Source organism: Pan troglodytes, chromosome 23 (assembly GCF_028858775.2).
Source record: "Pan troglodytes isolate AG18354 chromosome 23, NHGRI_mPanTro3-v2.0_pri, whole genome shotgun sequence".
NCBI classification, from domain to species: Eukaryota; Metazoa; Chordata; class Mammalia; order Primates; family Hominidae; genus Pan; species Pan troglodytes.
In genome coordinates, this window is record NC_086016.1 from 2374994 (window position 1) to 2394159 (window position 19166).

At 44.7% G+C, this 19166-nt stretch overlaps 1 long non-coding RNA gene across 1 annotated transcript; it reads right to left on the bottom strand.

The window, feature by feature from the left end:
* Positions 1–259: 259 nt before the first annotated feature.
* Positions 260–1757, bottom strand: LOC107976033 (uncharacterized). The gene is made up of 3 exons (XR_001719682.3): positions 1653–1757; positions 1214–1332; positions 260–335 (listed from the first exon to the last, which is right to left on the bottom strand). It is a non-coding gene; the product is annotated as an uncharacterized LOC107976033 (long non-coding RNA).
* Positions 1758–19166: the final 17409 nt, after the last annotated feature.

Genomic DNA, 19166 nt, shown 5'->3' on the forward strand with positions numbered 1-19166 from the left:
TCCACTCCTCACATTAGGAACCAGGCAGCAGAGACACATCACCTGCATGCTGGATCTAGCAATATGTCACAATCCTCTCTGTGGTCAGGATGCAGGCAGAAGTGTCAAATCTTCTTGGTGATGAATGCAGAAATATGTCACAAGCTTCACTGCGTGTAAGGTAGAGGAATAAACCTTTTATTCCCTAAGTGTTGGGCCCAGGGATATGTCACAATACCCAAAATATGCAAACCCAGGGAAAAGAGAACAGTCACATTACCTTGGTGGTAGGGTCAGTGATATCTCACGATCCCCTCTTTTGGAAGGGCCCAGGTAGGAGTGGAGAGTCACATCGCCTAGGCAATGAATAGAAGAGTATGTCATAATACCCCTGTTGGCAAGACCTATGCAGAAGAGTCACATCACCTATGTGTTCAACCCAGATATATGTTACTGTACACCATGTATGCAGGGCCCAGGCAAGAGAAAAGGCCACATCACCTCCGTTCTGGGCCCAGCAATATATCACAATACCCCCTAAGAGGAGGTAACAGACAGGAGAGTCACATCACCTAGGTCTGAGGAGCAGAGCTATATGGTAGTGCCCTGTGTGTGTGGGCCCAAAAATAGAGGAGAGTTACATCATCTGAAGACTGTACCCAGCTATAAGTCTCAATCACCCCTGTGGGCAGCACCCAAGCGTGAGAAGAGAGTACCATCAGGTAGGTGCTGTGCCAGGCTGTATTTCACAATCTCCACTATGGATAGGTTTCAGGGGGAAGAGGAGCATCACATTATCTAGTTGATGAGTCTAGAGATATGTCAAAATGACCCCTCTGGAGACACCAGAATGCAGAATCACATGACCTGTGTGCTGGGTCTAGGAATAACCCATTCTCCCTTCTGTAAACATGGCCACGCAGAAGATGAGGGTCACATATTTAAGGTGATAAACGCGGAAAGATTTCACAAGGCTCCCTGTAGGCAAGACCCAGGCAGGACTTTCCCTTCCCTCAGTTGTTGGGAGGAGAAATACATCACAATGTGGGGCTCAAGCAGAAAACAAAAGAAATATCACCTATTTTCTGGGCTCAGAATTATGTCAAAATCTCTCCTATGGGCAAAGCCTTTGTTAAAAAAGGAGAATCTTGTCAAATAGTTGATGGGCTCAGAGATATGTCCCAATGCCATGTGTTACAAATTGCTGTAGGCAGGCTTCAGGCAGGAGACTCACCTTGTTGTTGGGCCCAATAATGTGTCACAGTGCTTTCTGCTTGCAGAGCAAAGTCAACAGAGTAATGTCACCGAGAAGTTGGACCCACCAATGTATCACAATCTCCTTCCAAACAAATCCTAAAAAACAAAAGAAGAGTAACATGTGCTAGGTGCTGGGCACAGTGATATGTCACAATCCTTTCTTTAAGCAGGGACTAGGCAGGAGAAGAAAATCATACCACATGGGTGATGGGCTCATAGATATTTCACAATGTCCCCTTTGGCAAAGCTCAGGAAGGAGAGGTAGACCATCTAGGTTTTGGATGCAACAATATGTCAAAATGGCCATTGTGGACTGGGCACCGGCAGAAGAGTCACATAACATGGATGTGGGACCCAGCAATACATCACAACACCACCGTGAGTAGCACTAATGCAAGACAGAAAACATACATTACCTAGGTGCAAGGCCAAGTGATATGTCCCAATGTCCCCTGTGGACAGCACCAAGGCAGGAGATAAGAGTCACATCATCTAGGTGCTGGCTTCAGTGATATATCAGAATCCCATCTGTGAGCTGGACACAGGAAACAGAGCTAAAACACTCAGGACCTGGGCAGAGATGTATGTCACAATTCCACCTGCAGAAAGCGACAGGGATGAGATGAACAACTCCACACATGTCCGGATTCCAGGTATGAGAATTTGTATGTTTGGCCTAGGTACACCAGTCCCAATCTCAACAGTGAACTGGATTCATAAATGATTCTTCTCTGGCTGAGAAGAACTTCTCCCCTTAGGAGAGTTACAGTCTCACAGATGTAATGAATTTTGGTTTGAGAGTCACCCACCTACCTGTGGACAAGATCCATATATGAGAGTCAATTTTCTCTTTCTTTCTTTCTTTCTTTCTTTCTTTCTTTCTTTCTTTCTTTCTTTCTTTCTTCTTTCTTTCTTTCTTCCTTCCTTCTTTCTTCTTTCTTTCTTCTTTCTTTCTTTCTCTTTCTTTCTTCTTTCATTCTTTCTTTTCCTTTCTTTCTTTCTCTTTCTTTCTCTTTCTTTCTTTCTTTCTTTCTTTCTTTTTGTTTTGGTCCCTTGAGATGGAGTTTCACTCTATCGCCAGGCTAGAGTGCAGTGGGGCGATCTCGGCTCTCTGCAACTTCTGCCTCCTGGGTTCAAGCAACTCTTTTGCCTCAGCTTCCCGAGTAGCTGTGATTGCAGGTACGTGCCACCACGCTCAGCTAATTTTTGTATTTTTAGTAGAGATGGGGTGGCCAGGCACAGTGTCCCATGTCTGTAATCCCAGCACTTTGGGAGGTCGAGGTGGGGGGATCACCTGAGGTCAGGAGTTTGAGACCAGCCTAATCAATATGGTGAAACCCCGTCTCCACTAAAAATACAAAAATTAGCTGGGTATGGTGGCATGAGCCTGTAGTCCCTGCTACTCGGGAAGCTGAGACAAGAGAATTGTTTGAACCCGGGAGGCGGATGTTGCAGTAAGCCTAGATGGTGCCACTGAACTCCAGTCTGGGTGACAGAGCAAGACTCTGTCTCAAAATAATAATAATAATAATAATCATCATCATCATCATCATAAATAGTAGAGAGATGTGGTTTCACCATGTTGGCCAGGATGGTCTTGATCTCTTGATCTCGTGATCTGTCCGCCTCGGCTTCCCAAAGTGCTGCGATTACAGGCATGAGCCACTGAGCCACACCGGTTGTGCCCATTTTTGAGGATGGTAACTTTTATTGTCACCAGAGTGTGCATGAGTGTTAGAATCTCACCTGTTTGCTGGGCCCTGTTAGGACACTATGTACCTCCTGTGGGCCTTGTAGAGTATGCATTAAACATAATCCACTCTGAGGTCTTCATGCTGATATGAACCTATGATCACACCTGTGGCCATAAGTCCAGGTATGAGAGTCAACATCTCTCCAGCTGGCTGGATCCAGATAAGAGGATCTTTACTTGGCTGTAAACTGGGTTCAGAAATAAGTCACTATCCCAACTGTGACTGGATGTTCACATATGATAGTTACAATTCCAACTGTGGACTGCATTCAGGTATGAGCTTTAGACCTCCCTAATCACCTCTGTTCCTGTGTAAGAATGACAATTCTGATGATTGGTGGGTGTGTATACAGAGAAAACAATCTCACCTGTGTTCTGGGCCCTGTGATGACACTGTACCATCTGAGTGCTTTACAGGATATGCAAGAGTGCTTACTTTCTCTGACCTTCATAGTAAGAGAAGACCCATAATTTTGCAAGTTTTGTTAAGCCTGGCTGTGAGAGAAAGTATCTCTGCTATTGGTTGGTTTAAGGTATGAATGTCATCATCACACCTACATGCTAGGCCAAAATATATGTGACAATCTCACATTTGGGTAGTCAGAAGCAGGAGAGTCTCATCACCTGGGTCTGTGTCAGGGACATGTTGCAGTCTTCCCTGAGGACAGGGACAAGGCAAGAGAGTCACATCCCTAAGTGTTCTGCCAGGGATATGTTCTTGTTCCCTCCTGAAAGCACGACACATGCAGCAGAGTTACCCCACCTGGGTTCTGGGCCCAGTGATATGTCACAATTTTCCCTGTGAACTAAGCACAGGCAGGTGAAACACATCACCTGTTTGCTGGGCCCAGAAATATGCTACAATTTTTCTTGTGAGCATGACTCAGGCAGAAATGGTGGGGGGGATCATATTTTCTAGGTGATAAATGCAGAGCTATGTCACAAGGCCCCCAGTAGTCAGGGTCTTGGCAGAAGCTTCCTATTATCTAGGTGATTGGCCCAGTGATACGTCACAATAGCTAAATTATGTGGGGCCCAAGGCAAAGAGGAGAGTTGCATCACCTAAGTGATGAACAAAAAGATACTTCATAGTACCCATGGGGAGATGGCCCATGCAGGTGAGTCACATTACCTACGTGTTGGACCCAGTGATATGTCACAATACACAATATATGTAGGGCGCAGCCAAGAGCGGAGAGTCAAATAGCTCAGGTGCTGGGCCCGGTGATACATTGTAATCTCTCTTTGGTCAGAGCCCTACAGTAGAAAAACTCAGTTCACCTCGGTGCTGAGGTCAGCCATATGTCACAATACCCCTGAGAAATGAGCCCAGGCAAAGAGTCACTACATTTAGGTGAGAGGCTCACAGATATTTTGCAATGGCTCCTGTGGGTAGCGCTCAGTAAAAAGACAGTCACATTACCTAGAGTCTGCCCTCAACGATTTGTAACAATCCCTGCTATAAACAGGTAGCAGTCAGGAGAAGTGAGTCCCATCACCTGGGTGGTCAGTGTAGAGATATGTCACAATGCCCCCTGTAGGCAAAGCCTAGACAAGAGTTACATCACCTGGGTGTTGGACCCAGCAATATGTCACAATGGCTCATGTGGGCAAAGCACAGGACAGAGTCACATAACAAAGTGCCAGGACCAGTGTTAGGTCAGGATACACATTATGGGCAGTGCCAAGACAGGAGAATAGAAGCATATTAATTAGGTGCTGGATTCAGGGATATATCACAATCTCATCTGTGGGCTACACCCAGGCAAAAATGTCAAATCACTCAGGTGCTGGCTAGAGGTGTACGTCAGAATCACACCTGCAGGAAGGTCCATGGATGAGATTAACAATCCCACATAAGTTCCGGTTCTGGGTATGAGAGTGAACGCCTCCTGTATGTTGCATCTATGTGCATAAATCACAATCTCAATGGAGGAATGGGTTTTTTCCATGAGAGCCTTAATCCCTTTTGAAAACGGAGTTATCTTAGTGGACTCACAGCCTCACAAGCGTTTTGGATCTTGGTCAGGGAGTCACAAACCCACTTAAGGACAATATCCACTTTTAAGAGCCAATTTTCCAACTTTTGACTGCCTCTGGGTGTGAGTTTCAGAACCTCAATTATGGTCCATGTTCGTGTGGGAGAATGACAATTTTGACAGATGGCTGGGCTCAGGCAGGAGCCTTTCATCCTGCAGGTTTTGAGACAAAGGATATGATACAACACCTAAAATATGCTGGGTGCAGACAAAAGAGGAGACTCATATTAGCTGGTTGCTAGGTCCAGTTATATGTCACCACCTCCCTTTTTGGCAGGGCTAAGGAAAAAGAGGAGAGTAAGAGCTAAAGAAATGTCATACTATCCCTGTGGGTAGGGTCTATGCATAAGAGTTGCATCACCTAGTCATTGAACCCAGCCATATATTACAATACATAATGTATACAAGGCCCAGGCAAGAAAGGAGAGAATATCACATAGGTACTGTGTCCAGCAATATGTCACCATACCCCCCAGAGGGGAGGCTCCAGGCAAAAGGGTAACATTACCTAAGTGAAGTGCCCACAGAGATGTTTCAATGCCCCGGTGGGTAGGATTTTGAAAAAGAAGAAGTTACAGAACCTAGGGGCTAGGCCTAGGTATGTGTCACATTCATCTCCAAGACGGAGCCCAGACGTGAGAGAAATCTCACATGATGTAGGGCATGTAATATGTCACAATCCTTATGTGAGCAGGCCCTAGGAAGAAGTAGAGAGTCACATAGTCTAGATGATGGGCCCAGAGGCATTTGACAACGACTCCTGTATGTAGGAACCAGGCAGAAGAATCACATCACCCGTGTGCTGTGCCCAGTTATAAGTCACACTTCCTTCTGTGGGCATGACCCAGGCAGGGAGAATTCACATCATCCCAGTGCTAGACCCAGGGATATGCCACAATCTCTCTTATGGGCAATGCTCAGGTAAGAGAGGAGAGTCTCATCAAATAGGTGATGCACCCAGAGGTATGTCACGATGCCTTCTGTGAACTCGATCCAGGCAGAAGATTCACATCAACATGAACTTGGTGCTAAGCCCAGCAACGTGTCACAATCCCTTCTGTGTAAAGGGACCAGGCAGGAGAAGAGAATCACATCACCTGGCTGATGAGCACAGAGATATATCACAATGCCCCTGTAAGGCAGGGCCCAGGCAGGGGAGTTACATCGCCTGAGTAGTGGACCCAGCAATATAACACAGTGTCCCATATGGGCAGTGCACAAGCCGGAGAGTCACATAACCTGGATGCGAGGCCAAGCTATATATAACAACGCTTCCGGTGGGCAGCGCCAAGGCAGAAGAGGAGACTCACATCACCTGGGTGTAAGGTCTAGCGATATGTCAAAATACTCACTGTGGGCAGTGCCAAGGAAGGAGAATAGAGTTACACCCTCAATGTGCTGGATCCAGCAATATGTTAATATCCCATCTGTGGGCTGGGTCCACGCGAGATCATCAAGTCACTCAGGTGCTAGGCACCGGAAATTTCACAATGGAAGCTGCAGAATGGTCCAGGAATTAGATTAACAATCCCACAGCTGTCTCAGTTGTAGGCATGACATTCAACACCTCCTGTATGTTGGGTCTAAGCCCACGAATAATCATCTCAACACCAGACTGGATTTGCGCATGAGAGTCTCAATTCCTCTGCAGACTGACCTGTGTTCCCGTGAGAGGATGACAATAGTTACTGTTGGCTGGGTGTGCATATGAGTGTCACAATCTCACCTGTGTGCTCGGCCCAGTTAGCACTCTCTGTGTACTACCCAATGGCCCTATACAGTATGCATGAGAGTTGTAATCAGCTTTGAGACCTTCCTAATCGTAGGGACCCATGATCATACTTGTAGCATTAAGCCCAAGGATGAGAGTCAACATCATTACAATTAACTAGGTCAGGATAGGAGACTCATCCCTTGCCTATAAGCTGGGTTTAGAAACGAGCCACCATTTCAACTCTGGTTGAATGTTTATATATGAACACGGGCCTAGCACCAATGTGATGTGAGTCTTTGGCCTAGACACTTCAAGCAGGAGGCAATGTGACATATCTCTGGGTCTATCAACTATTTGATGTGACCTTCCTTTTTTACCTGAGCTTTCCCCATAAAAGAGATGTGACATATGTCTAGACCCAGCACCTGGGTGATGTGGCTCTTCTTTATTGACTGAGTCCTGTGTATTTTGGGTATTCTGACATATCCCTGTACCTAACTTCCGGAAGATAAGAAGATCCAGCATGGGCCCTGCCTAAAAAGTCTCTTGTGACAAATTTCTACATGAATCACCTTGGAGATTTGACTCTTCTCTCTTACCTGAGCTTTGCCCATAAGAGAGATTGTTACGTACCTCTGCAGCAAGCACCTAAATGCCGTGACTCTTCTTTCTTGCCTGGGTCATGCCCGCAGATGAAAGGTGGCTTATCGCTGTGTCCAGCACACCGGTTATGTGATTATGCTGCCTGATCTCTTCTCACAGGAGCCGTTGTGACTAATCCCTGGGCCCAGAAACTATTTAATACGACTCTCCTCAATGACCTTAACTTTGTGCATGGGATAAATTGTGACATACCTCTGGATCCAGCACCTAGGTGATGCAACTCTCCTTTTCTGCATGGGCTATGCTTACAAGAAGGAGGCCGACTTATTGCTGTGTTGACAACTGATGTGATACCTCTGTTCTTGTCTTCTTAGATTTTAAGAATTTAAACAAGAGACACCAAGAAAAAAAGTACAGCATAATTTATTGGAAAAGAAAATATTTGAAAATTAAGTGCAGAATACAGTATACCCTGAGAGAGATATTCCAGGGCGGACTGCTCATAAGAGTGAGACAGCGTGGATTGTCGCTGGAGAAACCCCTTTATGGCAGTTTTACATTATTATTAATAAGGAGGAGGGAAGAGGAGTTGCTAGTAAGCATGTTATCTGTGGTATTCTGGGTGCATATGCGCAGTAGCTGTACATGATTGTTCATATGTTGCATGTCTCGTTAGCATCTTATATTTCCACCCAGGAGTGTATTTCTGTTTGTTTGTTTGTTTGAGACAGAGTCTCGCCGTGTTGCCCAAGCTGGTGTGCAGTGGTGTGATCTCTGCTCACTGCAACCTCTGCCTCCTGAGTTCAAGCCATGCTCGTGCCTCTGCCTCCTGAGTATCTGGGATTACAGGCATTCACCATCATACCCTGCTAATTTTTGTATTTTTCATTTAGACGGGGTTTCACTATGTTGGCCAGTCTAGTCTCAAGCTTCTAGTTTGAAGTGATCCATCTTCCTCAGCCTCCCAAAGTGCTGGGAGTACAGGTATAAGCCACCGTGCCTGGCTAGGGGGTGCATTTTTTGCTATTAAAATAAGCAAAATTTAAGTTTGAGGGCGGGTAATATCAAAATACACATGCTCTCTAGAACAGAAAGTCCTTAATGAGGATAGCTTTGCTCGAATAAGCCCAATTACAATGCGAATGCTAAGGCTTATTGTTTTGGCTGTACAGTCACCACGGTTTCTGTATCCCGAGATCATGGTCATTTTCTGTACTATCTATTCTGCCTCAATTTCCCCCTAAGAGATTTTAGGGCAATAACCATATTGGAGGTTGAGGGGTTAGACCAATTTTTCTGGAGCTGTTTCCTGCTGAGTGGGTGTTACTTCTGCCTAGCCTGGGCCTTAAAGTTTCTTCCTGTGTGATCTAACAGGGTGTAAACCATGTCGTTCGTGGAACCAGTGGGAAGATGTTGGCAGCCAAAGATTGAAAGCCTTGCAAACCATCATGCAAACATGGAGCTGCCACAAGCAAGATAGCAGGAAATCAGTTAACATTTTAAACAAAATTGGAACAAAAGTAAAAGTTGAAAATATAATAATGACTGGTACTATTAAAGAGAGCAAGGCAGGCAATGGACATCACTTTCATGTTCCCATGGAAGTTCCTAGAGATTCAATTTTGTCTGCCTGGGTGATGATATTATTAATATTTTCTTGGACTAAACCAGACTGATTGATCTCAAAAAACAGCATTCTTCTTTTAGATATAAACATGTTCTTCTTTGCCTGGCTGGGAGAAGATCCCAGGCTCTTTGGTTTTGTTGGACTACAGTGGCCATGGAGTCCAGATGTTGTTGAAGTCTATTGAGGCCCTCTGCTCCCTGTTGGGGACACACTGAGATTTTCTGAGATAGTTTATACTGGATTCCCAAGGATCCAACTTATGGTGACCTTTGTGCTGCAAAAGAATTCTGCTTTAAAATGGTGAAAGCAGCAAAAGTTTTAAATCTTTTCTATTTTTCGCAAATAAGAAAAAGTTTTGTGCAGCTGAGTTGGCAGCAGTCATTGGGTCCATTTATGGATGGTGAAGTTGAACGGTGGTCAAAGTTAGAGACTGAAAGGCTTCAGTAACGCGCTGAAGTTGTCTGAGAGCCATCAGAGCTGTTGCTTACGTTGGATTAGATCATTTATTGAGAAGAGAACAAGCACTCTGATGGTCCTCTCTCCATTTGAGACTTTCTGTAAGCGGATCAAATTCTCTGGCCCTGCATGGTGTGAAGCTCCACTGTGAGTAACTGCAGCTGGACTGGTCTCTATTGTAACTGGCAAAGGCTGATAGAGGAGCATAAGGAGGAGATGAAACAAGCTTAGATTCTACAGAAGACTCTGATAGTGTGGGGACGCTGGGGATTCTAAAGCAGGTGTAGGCCTCTGAGGGCCCCTATCTGGAGCTGGTATTGGGCTGTAGGGTCTGGGGTCCCTTGCCCATAAAACAAATGATCTTCTAATGGTTCTGAGGGGCTTTGTGGCTTATTAGGCTTTAGCCCACAGGTGCTGCATAGAGCTGGGTTTTGTTGTCGGGCCAGAAAGTCTTGCATATAGGATACTTCAGACCATTTTCCCTGATTACTACAGAAAAGATGTAGCTGTATGATGGTGTTAAATTTCACAGTCTCATTCTCCAGCCATGTTTTGTCAGCTAATCTGTATGCAGGCTAAATAGTTTTACAAAAGAAGATAATTGTTTTTTTGCTTCATTTGGCCAAAAGCTGATTCAATTTTTAAATATACATCCCAGGTGTGTTTCAGTGACAGTAGAGGAAGTGATTCCCATGGTGCCGAAAGAATCCTGCAAACGACAGAACATGTGCTAAAGTCCAGGAGGCTGTGGGCAGCCCCATGGGCCAAGTGGAACCACCAAGTTGTCCAACTCATCCCCTTGAAACCCCATTAACTGAAGCTCTAGGAGGTCATAGGCATTTACCATGCACTGTACTAGCTCTCACCAGCGCTGGACATCTCCAGCCCTGCCGAGATGACCCCCACTGCTCGCTGGGGAGCAGATGTCTGGCTGACAAGCCTTTCCCTAATTCAGTGGTTTGCCATTTATGATGCCCAATTATAACACCTGCAATGCTCAGATTCAAACCCTATGACTGGGCATATACACAACTGTGCATCTTTTGTTCAGCAAAGAAAGCCTGTTGAAGAACAATTTCAAGGAGCTGGGAAATGCATAAAGCCTGAAGGGACAGGGTTTCCCCAGAACTTTAGTGAAACAGTGCTGGAAGAACCAGCGGTAGTTAACCAGGTAGTCTGGAAGTGGCACAGTATTCACGGCAAGTAAAGGGAAAGTGAAATCAGTGAAGCGGACAGACCTCTCTCCGGGCCATGGCAAAAGAAATGTTGATGGCTGATGTAACACCTTGATTATTATTTTCTTAGTTTAAAAGAATTTAAACAAGAAACACAGAGCAAAAGAAGTACAGCATAGAGTAATTTATTGCACACAAAAAAAGAAAGGACTACTTTGAAAATTAAGTGCAGAACAGACGGTACATTCTGAGAAAGAGATTCCAGGGCAGGCTGCTCATAAGAGTGAGACAGCATTAATTGTTACTGGAGAAACCCTCCTTCTGGGGGTTTTGCACGATTATTCATAAGAAGGTGGAAAGAAGTGTTAGTGTAAGCATGTTTTGAGTGGTCTTCTGGGTGCACATGTGCACTAACTGTACATATTTGTGCATACATTGCATGTCTCATTAGCATCTTAAGTCTCCACCTAGGAATGTGTTTTTACTATTAAAATGAGCAAAAGTTCAGTTTGAGGACAGATAAAATCAAAATGCACATGCTCTCTAGAAGTAAAAGTCCCTAATGAAGATAGCGGGTTTCAAACGAGCTCAAGTGCTCCACATCTTAAATGTCGCTCCAACAAAGCTGGAACACTATCTGCTCCTGAGGGATCAGGTCCCATTTGTGTTTCTGAGACACTGGCAAGTCAGGCGTGACTTGAGATGAGATCGATGATTTCAAGTGTAAAATGCCTAAATAGTCAGCAGCTTCAGGTTTCATTTTGGAGCTTGTCCACTTAAATGGGTTGATGAAAATGGCTACAAGACTGATGCCTCGGAAATGGGGTTTTCTCCTTTGCTGTTAGCAGATTTTGTGCAACCCAATAATTAACCTTCCTGATGCCTCAACTTTCACATTCGTGAAAAAGGCGCCATTGAGAGTGACATTTCCAGGAAGGCACAGACCTTGTCACCCCCTACAGAATTCTGAAGCTGTTCATAAGCAGGCCACATGGAAGATTTCTCTCAAAAGCTGTTGAGCATGAGCCCTGGCTAGAGAAAAAAGAGGGCCGCGGCACAATGGACAGTGTCTCAGACATCAGGACAGTTTCCACAGCAGTTTAGGAAAGAAGGCAGCGCCCTGGGCTGCAGAAGGCGCAATGCTCTGGAAAGAACCCTGGGTGCAGCTGAAATAGGAACTTGAGAAGGATAGGGCCAATCAGTTGAGGACAACCCGCCCGATTTGGGCAAAGGTAAGGTGCCTACGTAGGGTAATACCCTCCTCAATGCTCAGCGCAGACCTGTCCTCTAGGTCCACCTATGTACTCATTCTCCTTGGCAAAGAGTCGGCATAGCATAAGAACTCAGCAGTGCTTTGGACACCGGGAAGTCCACACCGCTCTGCCCCTCCCTCCAGGGCTATGCACCCCGGATCCCGGTACATGCTGTGATTATAGTTCTGAAATCTACCGACAAACAGGCTGAGAGCAGTTAACAGACTACAGCTCCCAGCATATTAGGTGGGGCGTGTACCACTCTGCCCCTTCTTCCAGGACTGTACCTCACCCCAGAGACTGGCACATGCTGGGATTGTAGTCCTGTAGCCCTTTGACCAAAGGGCTGGGAGTGTTTATGAGAATACATCTCCCAGCAAGCCGAGGGAGACGCACACAGCCCCGCCTCTTTCTCCACTGACGGGCCGTGTCTCTTACCCCAGTGCATAATGGGATGGTAGTCCTGCAGCCCGGTGATGAGAGGTCTGGGAGTGTTTATGAGACTGCAACTCCCACCAAGCCCAGAGAGGCGTGCACAACCCTGCCTCTTCCTCCAGTGACGCGCACTTTCCTTGCGCCCGGTCCATGCTAGGATTGTAGCGCTGCAGCCCAGTGACCAAAGGGCTGGGAGTGTTTATGAGACTACATCTCCCAGCAAGACCAGCGAGGCGTGCAGAGCCTCGCCCCTTTCTCCACTGATTAGCGCACTCTCCCTGATCCCGATGTATGCTGGGATTGTAGTGATGCAGTCCAGTGACCAAAGGGCTGGGAGTGTTTACGAGAATACGTATCCCAAAAAGCATAGCGAGAACAGCACAGGTCCACCTCTTCCTACAGTGACGCGCGTTGTCCCTGAGCAGGATGCATGCTGGGATTGTAGTCCTGAAGCCCTGTGACCAAAGGGCTGGGAGAAATAAAGAGACAACATCTCCCAGAAAGCCCAGCAAGGCGCTCACACCCCTTTCTCTTCCTCCAGTGAGGCGGACTGCCCCGGCGCCCCGTTCATGCTGGAATTGTAGCGCTGCAGCCCAGTGACCAAAGGGCTGGTAGTGTTTATGAGACTACCTCTCCCAGCATGCCCAGAGAGGTGCGCACAGACCTGCCTTTTCCTCCAGTGACTAGTGCACTCTCCCTGAGCCAGAGACATGCTGAAATTGTAGTGCTGCAGCCCTGTGACCAAAGGACTGGGGTAGTTATGAGACTGCATCTCCCTGCAAGCCCAGCGAGGCACACGCAGAGCTCCACGTCTTCCTCCAGTGATACACACTGTCCATGAACCCGCTGCATGCTGGCATTGTAGTCCTGCAGCCCTGTGACCAAAGGGCCAAGAGACTACATCTCCCAGAAGACCTAGGGAGACGCACACAGCTCCGCATCTTTTCTCCGTGACGCATACTGCTTTGATCCCGATGCATCCTGGGATTGTAGTCCTGCAGCGTTGTGACAAAAGGTCTGAGAGTCTTTATGAAACAACATCTCCCAGCAAACGCGGCGAGGTGCGCACAACCTGCCCCTCTTTCTGCAGTGATGTGGACTCTCCGTGAGCCCCATGCATGCTGGGATTGTAGTCTTATAGCACTGTGACCATAGGGCAGGGAGAGGCCATGAGACTACATCTCCCAGGAAGCCCAGCAAGGCGCACACTGCCCTGCCTCTTTCTCCTTAGACTAGCGCACTGTCACTGAGCTGGGTGCATGCTAGGATTGTAGTCCTGCAGCCTTATGACCAAAGGGATGGGAGTGTTTATGAGGATACATCTCCCAGTACGCCCAGGAGGTGCACACAGCCCTGCCTCTTCCTGCAGTGACTAGCGCATTATCCCTGAGCTGGGTGCATGTTGGGGTTGCAGTCCTGGATCTCTGTGACCAAAGGGCTGGGAGCATTAATGAGACTACATCTCCCAAAAAAGCACAGCTAGAAGCGCAAAGCCCTACCTCTTCCTCCAGTGACGCGCGCTGTCCCTGAGTCCAGTGCATGCTGGGGCTGGAAGTGTAGTCCTTCAGCCCTGTGATGAAAGGGCTGGGAGGGTTTATGAGAATACAACTCCCAGCAAGCCTGGCGAGTAGCACACAACCCCGCGTCTTCCTCCACTAACGCACAATTTTCCTGAGCTCGGTGCTGGCTGGGATTGTAGTCTTCCGCCTCTTCCTCCAGTGACAGGCACTGTCTCTTAGCCAGGTGCATGCTGGGATTGTAGTCTTGCCGCCCTGTGACCAAAGGTTTGGGCATGTTTATGAGAATACATATCCCACCAAGTCCAGCGAGGCGTGCACAATCCCGCCTCATTCTCCAGTTACGCGCACTATCCTTGATCTTGGTGCATACTGGGATTGTAGTCCTGCTGCCCTGTAATGAAAAGTCTGGGTGTCTTTATGAAACTACATCTCCCAGGAAGCCAAAGGAGGCGCTCAAAACTTTGTCTCTTCGCCCAGGCACATGCACTATCCCTGATCCCGGTGCATGATGGGAATGTAGTCCTGCAGCACTGTGACCAAAGGGCTGGGAGTGTTATGAGACTGCATCTCTCAGCAAGCAAAGCAAGGCCTACACAGCCCCGCCTTTTCCTCCAGTGAGGCGCACTGTTCATTAAGGAGTGTTCATGAGATTACATTTTCCTTCAAGCCCAGAGAGTCACGCACAGCTCTACCTCTTCCTCTGCCGGCGCGCACTGTCTCTGATTCCGGTGTATGCTGGAATTGCGGTGCTGCAGCCCTGTGACCAAAGGGCTGGGAGTCTTTATAAGACTACATCTCCCAGCAAGCACAAGAGGTGCTCACAGCCGCACACCACCCTCCCCGCCCCACTTTTCCTTCAGTGACCGTGCACTGTCCCGTGAACCTGGTTCATGCTGGAATTCTCCTGTTGTGGGATTCAGGAGGATGAGAGAGACCTCGGGTTGAAACAGGAGAATTTTTATTGAGTGCACTCAGTGTCAGGCCTCTGAGCCTAAGCTAAGCCATCATATCTTCTGTGACCTGCACGTACACATCCAGATGGCCGGTTCTTGTTTTAACTGATGACATTCCACCACAAAAGAAGTGAAAATGGCCTGTTCCTGCCTTAACTGATGACATTGTCTTGTGAAATTCCTTCTCCTGGCTCATCCTGGCTCAAAAGCTCCCCCACTGTGTACCTTGTGACCCCCCACTCCTGCCCGCCAGAGAACAACCCCCCTTTTTCCTTTACCTACCCAAATCCTATAAAATGGCCCCACCCCTATGTACGTTTGCTGACTCTCTTTTCGGACTCAGCCTGACTGCACCCAGGTGATTAAAAGCTTTTATTGCTTACACGAAGCCTGTTTGGTGGTCTCTTCACACGGACGCGCATGAAACTGAGGACAAGCTAACTCACGTCAAAAAGACTGGGCCCGGAACAAAGACAGAACCTGACTTTTATACACACTTCACAAAAGGAGGTGGGCTAGCTTGAAGCAAGCTTACAGTGGCGTGAAAGCAGGGATACAGAGGCAGGACAGACAGGATTGCACATGACCGTTGCCAAGCAACCCACACGTCCATTTTCTAGGTTTCCCTGGGCATGGGCTTATCCTATAACCCTCACTATGGTGACCAAACAGCTGTAGTTCAGCCTACTCAGGCTTCTCATGACTTACATCGTACTTCTTAGATAAAACAGAATACTTGAAGTCACTGGTTACAGAGAACAATAATCTATAAACTCATTCCGTAAAAAAAAGGAAATTTGTTTTTCTTTTCCGTATGTTGGGGGAAAATTGGGAGAGACTCCAGAGCACATTAGATAATATTATCAAGACTTTTCCTGGTTCTGGGCTGTGCCTGTTGATGCCTCTGGGACAAGTCAGCCCAATACAAGAAAATTTGTTTCTCTTTCTTTTTAATTTTATTTTTCTTTAATTTCCCTCCTCAGTCCCAGAGCCCTGTGACCAAAACACTGGGAGTGTATGTCAGGCCTCTGAGACCAAGCCAAGCCATCGCATCCCCTGTGACTTGCACGTATACGCCCAGATGGCCTGAAGTAACTGAAGAATCACAAAAGAAGTGAATATGCCCTGCCCCACCTTAACTGATGACATTCCACCACAAAAGAAGTGTAAATGGCCGGTCCTTGCCTTAACTGATGACATTACCTTGTGAGAGTCCTTTTCCTGGCTCATCCTGGCTCAAAAAGCACCCCCACTGAGCACCTTGCGACCCCCACTCCTGCCCACCAGAGAACAAACTCCCTTTGACTATAATTTTCCTTTACCTACCCAAATCCTATAAAACGGCTCCAGCCTTATCTCCCTTCGCTGACTCTCTTTTTGGACTCAGCCCGCCTGCACCCAGGTGAAATAAACAGCCATGTTGCTCACACACAGCCTGTTTGGCAGTCTCTTCACACGGACACGCACGAAAGTGTACAGTTACACTTCTGTTCACTTGTCATGAGACTGTTTTCTTTTACCCCCATGAACGTACTTACCATAGCTTCTTTCAAATCTTATCTAGTGATTACAGCATCTTGCACATCTTGAGAATAGGTTCTATTGTCTGCTTTTTATCTTGTGAATCGATTACACTTTCATGCTTCTTCACGCATCTCATGAATTTTTAAATTGTGTGATAGGAACTACAGGGACTCTGGATTCTGTTGTATTTCTTTGAAAATTATTATTTTAAGAGGGAGTTAATTTGAATAGATTCAAACCCCAATCCTTATCTCTTCCACAGTGGCATAGATAAAATCTTCATTCAGTCTTCTAAACAGTGTGCCTCTCTATATAGCAAAATATAGTATTTTTTTAAGCTTTATTATTGTTATCTGTGAAATAGTTATTCAACGAACTAGTCTACTTCATTATTACTGGAAGCCAGAACCTCAGTTGTGTTCACTTTCTGGATTTTATATAAGTGAAATTATATAATATGTATACTTTTACATCTACTTTCTTCTAGGCAACTTTATATTTATGATATTAATTCTTGCTATTGCAGATAGCTATAGTTTGTTTATTTAAAAAATATTTTTTACATTGTGGCAAAGTATACATAAAATTAACCATTTTAACTATTTTAAGTGTTCAGCTCAGAGAAATTAACTACACTCACATTGTTTTGCAACTATTATTCCCATTCATAAGGATCTTTTTTCAACTTCCAAACCAAAATTCAATACACATTAAATAACAGCTCCCTGTTACTCCCCCTCCAGCTCCTAGGAACCACTCTTCTACGTGGGTTTCCAGAATTTAACTCCTTTAAGTATCTCATAAGTGGAATGATACAGTATTTGTCCTTTTATGACTGGCTCATGTCACTTTGCACAATGTCCTTAAGGTTCATGCATGACGTACCATGTGTCAGAATTTCCTTATTTTTCATAACTGAATAATATCCCACTGTATGTATAAATCACATTTTATCTATTTATTCATTAATGATAATTGGAACAACACAGGTAATTCAAAAACCTTTTGAGTGATGTGAGTAATGCTGCTATGAGCTTAGGTGTACGTGTATTATTTTGTGTCTTCGCTTTCACATCTTTTGCAATATACCAAGATGTGAAATTGCTGGATCATATGGTGATTTTGAGTGTAAATTATTTCGTTACTATGGTGTTGTTTTATAGCAGCTGCAGCATTTTACATTTCCACCAACAGTGTACAAGGGTTCTAACTGCTCCACTTCCTCACCAACACTTGTGATTTTCTGTTTTTTTTTCTTTTGGTACTAGTTATGCTGATGTGTATTAAGTGATATGTCATTTGGGGTTAGATTTTCATTTTACTAATGAAAATGAAAAGGTTTTGTTGAGTACCTTTTCATGGGCTTATAAGCCACTTCACATAATTTTTAGAGAAATATCTATTTAGGTATTTTGCCCATATTTTAAACAAGTAGTTTGTTTTATTATTGCTGAACTGTTCTTTGTATATTCTGGATAGAGTCCTCTTTATCTATTTTTCTTTTGTTTCTTGCGTTTTTGGTGTCCTGTTAAAAAAAATCACTGCCAAATCCAGCCTTATGTCATGTTTTACCTACATTTTATACTAAGAATTTTGTAGTTTTAGCTCTTACATTTAGGTCTTTGATCCAGTTAGTTAATTTTTTCTTATAGTAGAAGTTAAGGGCCCAGCTTCACTCTTTTACATGTGGGCACCCAATTTCCCCAGCACTAATTGTTGTAAAGGCAGTTCATTTCCCATAAAAATCATTTGACCTTATATATGAGGGTTTATTTATATGGGCTTTCTATATTACTCCATTAGTCTCTTTGTAGCATGCTATTTTGGAATTTTGTAGTAAGTCTTGAAATCATTAAGTGTGACTTCTCTAACTTTGGTATTTTTTTTCAAAATTATTTTTGCAATTTAAAGATCTTTGAGATTCCCCATAAACTTAAAAATTGATTTTTTAATATCTACACAAAAGTAATTGGCATTTTACTTCTTGGTTACTTCTTAACTACTTTATTCTTTTGATACTATTGTAAATTGAATTGTTTTCAGAGTTTTCTTCTCAGATTATTCATGTTACTACATAAAATGCAGTTTGTTTTTGTGTGTTGATTATGTATGCTACTACTCAGCTGAATTTATTAGTTGTAATATTTTTTGTGTGGAATCTTAAAGATTTTCCAAATATAAGAATATATTTTCTGTACACACTTTGATGCAGTTTATTTCATTGTCTTTTTTAATTTCTCTGAATGAAACTTCTAATACAGTGTTGAATAAAAGTGGCTGGCAAGAGCAGATATTCACTCTGTCTTCTGAGCTTAGAGGAAATACTTTTGATCTATTCCTCTGGAATATGTTGTTTGCTGTGGGTTTTTATATGTGAATTTTACAATGCTGGTTTCCTTTTATTCCTAATTTATTGTTTTTATTATAAAATATTTTGAATTTTGTAAAATACGTTATCTGTATTAATGAGAGAATACTTTTTAAAAATTTTGACAATGTGGAATATGCATTGATTAATTTTCATATGCTTAAACTTTTGTTAAGAAAGGCTAGCTAAGTGAACCAGTGAGACTGGAAAAAGAATAAAGAAATCTATACTGGTTGTGATCAATTATTTGTAAACACCACTGCACTGAAACCACCCATATGCTGAAACTTCCTTTCATTCCAATAATAAACTCCCCTTGGTCATGGGTTGTAATCTTGCTAGTATGCTGCTGAATGTAGTTAGCTAGGATGTTGCTGACTAGTTTTGCATCCGTGTTCATAAGGCATATTAGTCTATGGGTTTTTGTAGTATCTCTGTCTGGCTTCGGTATGAGCTAATGGTGGCTTCATGGAATAAGTTTGGAACTGCTCTCTTCAGGCTTTTGGTGGA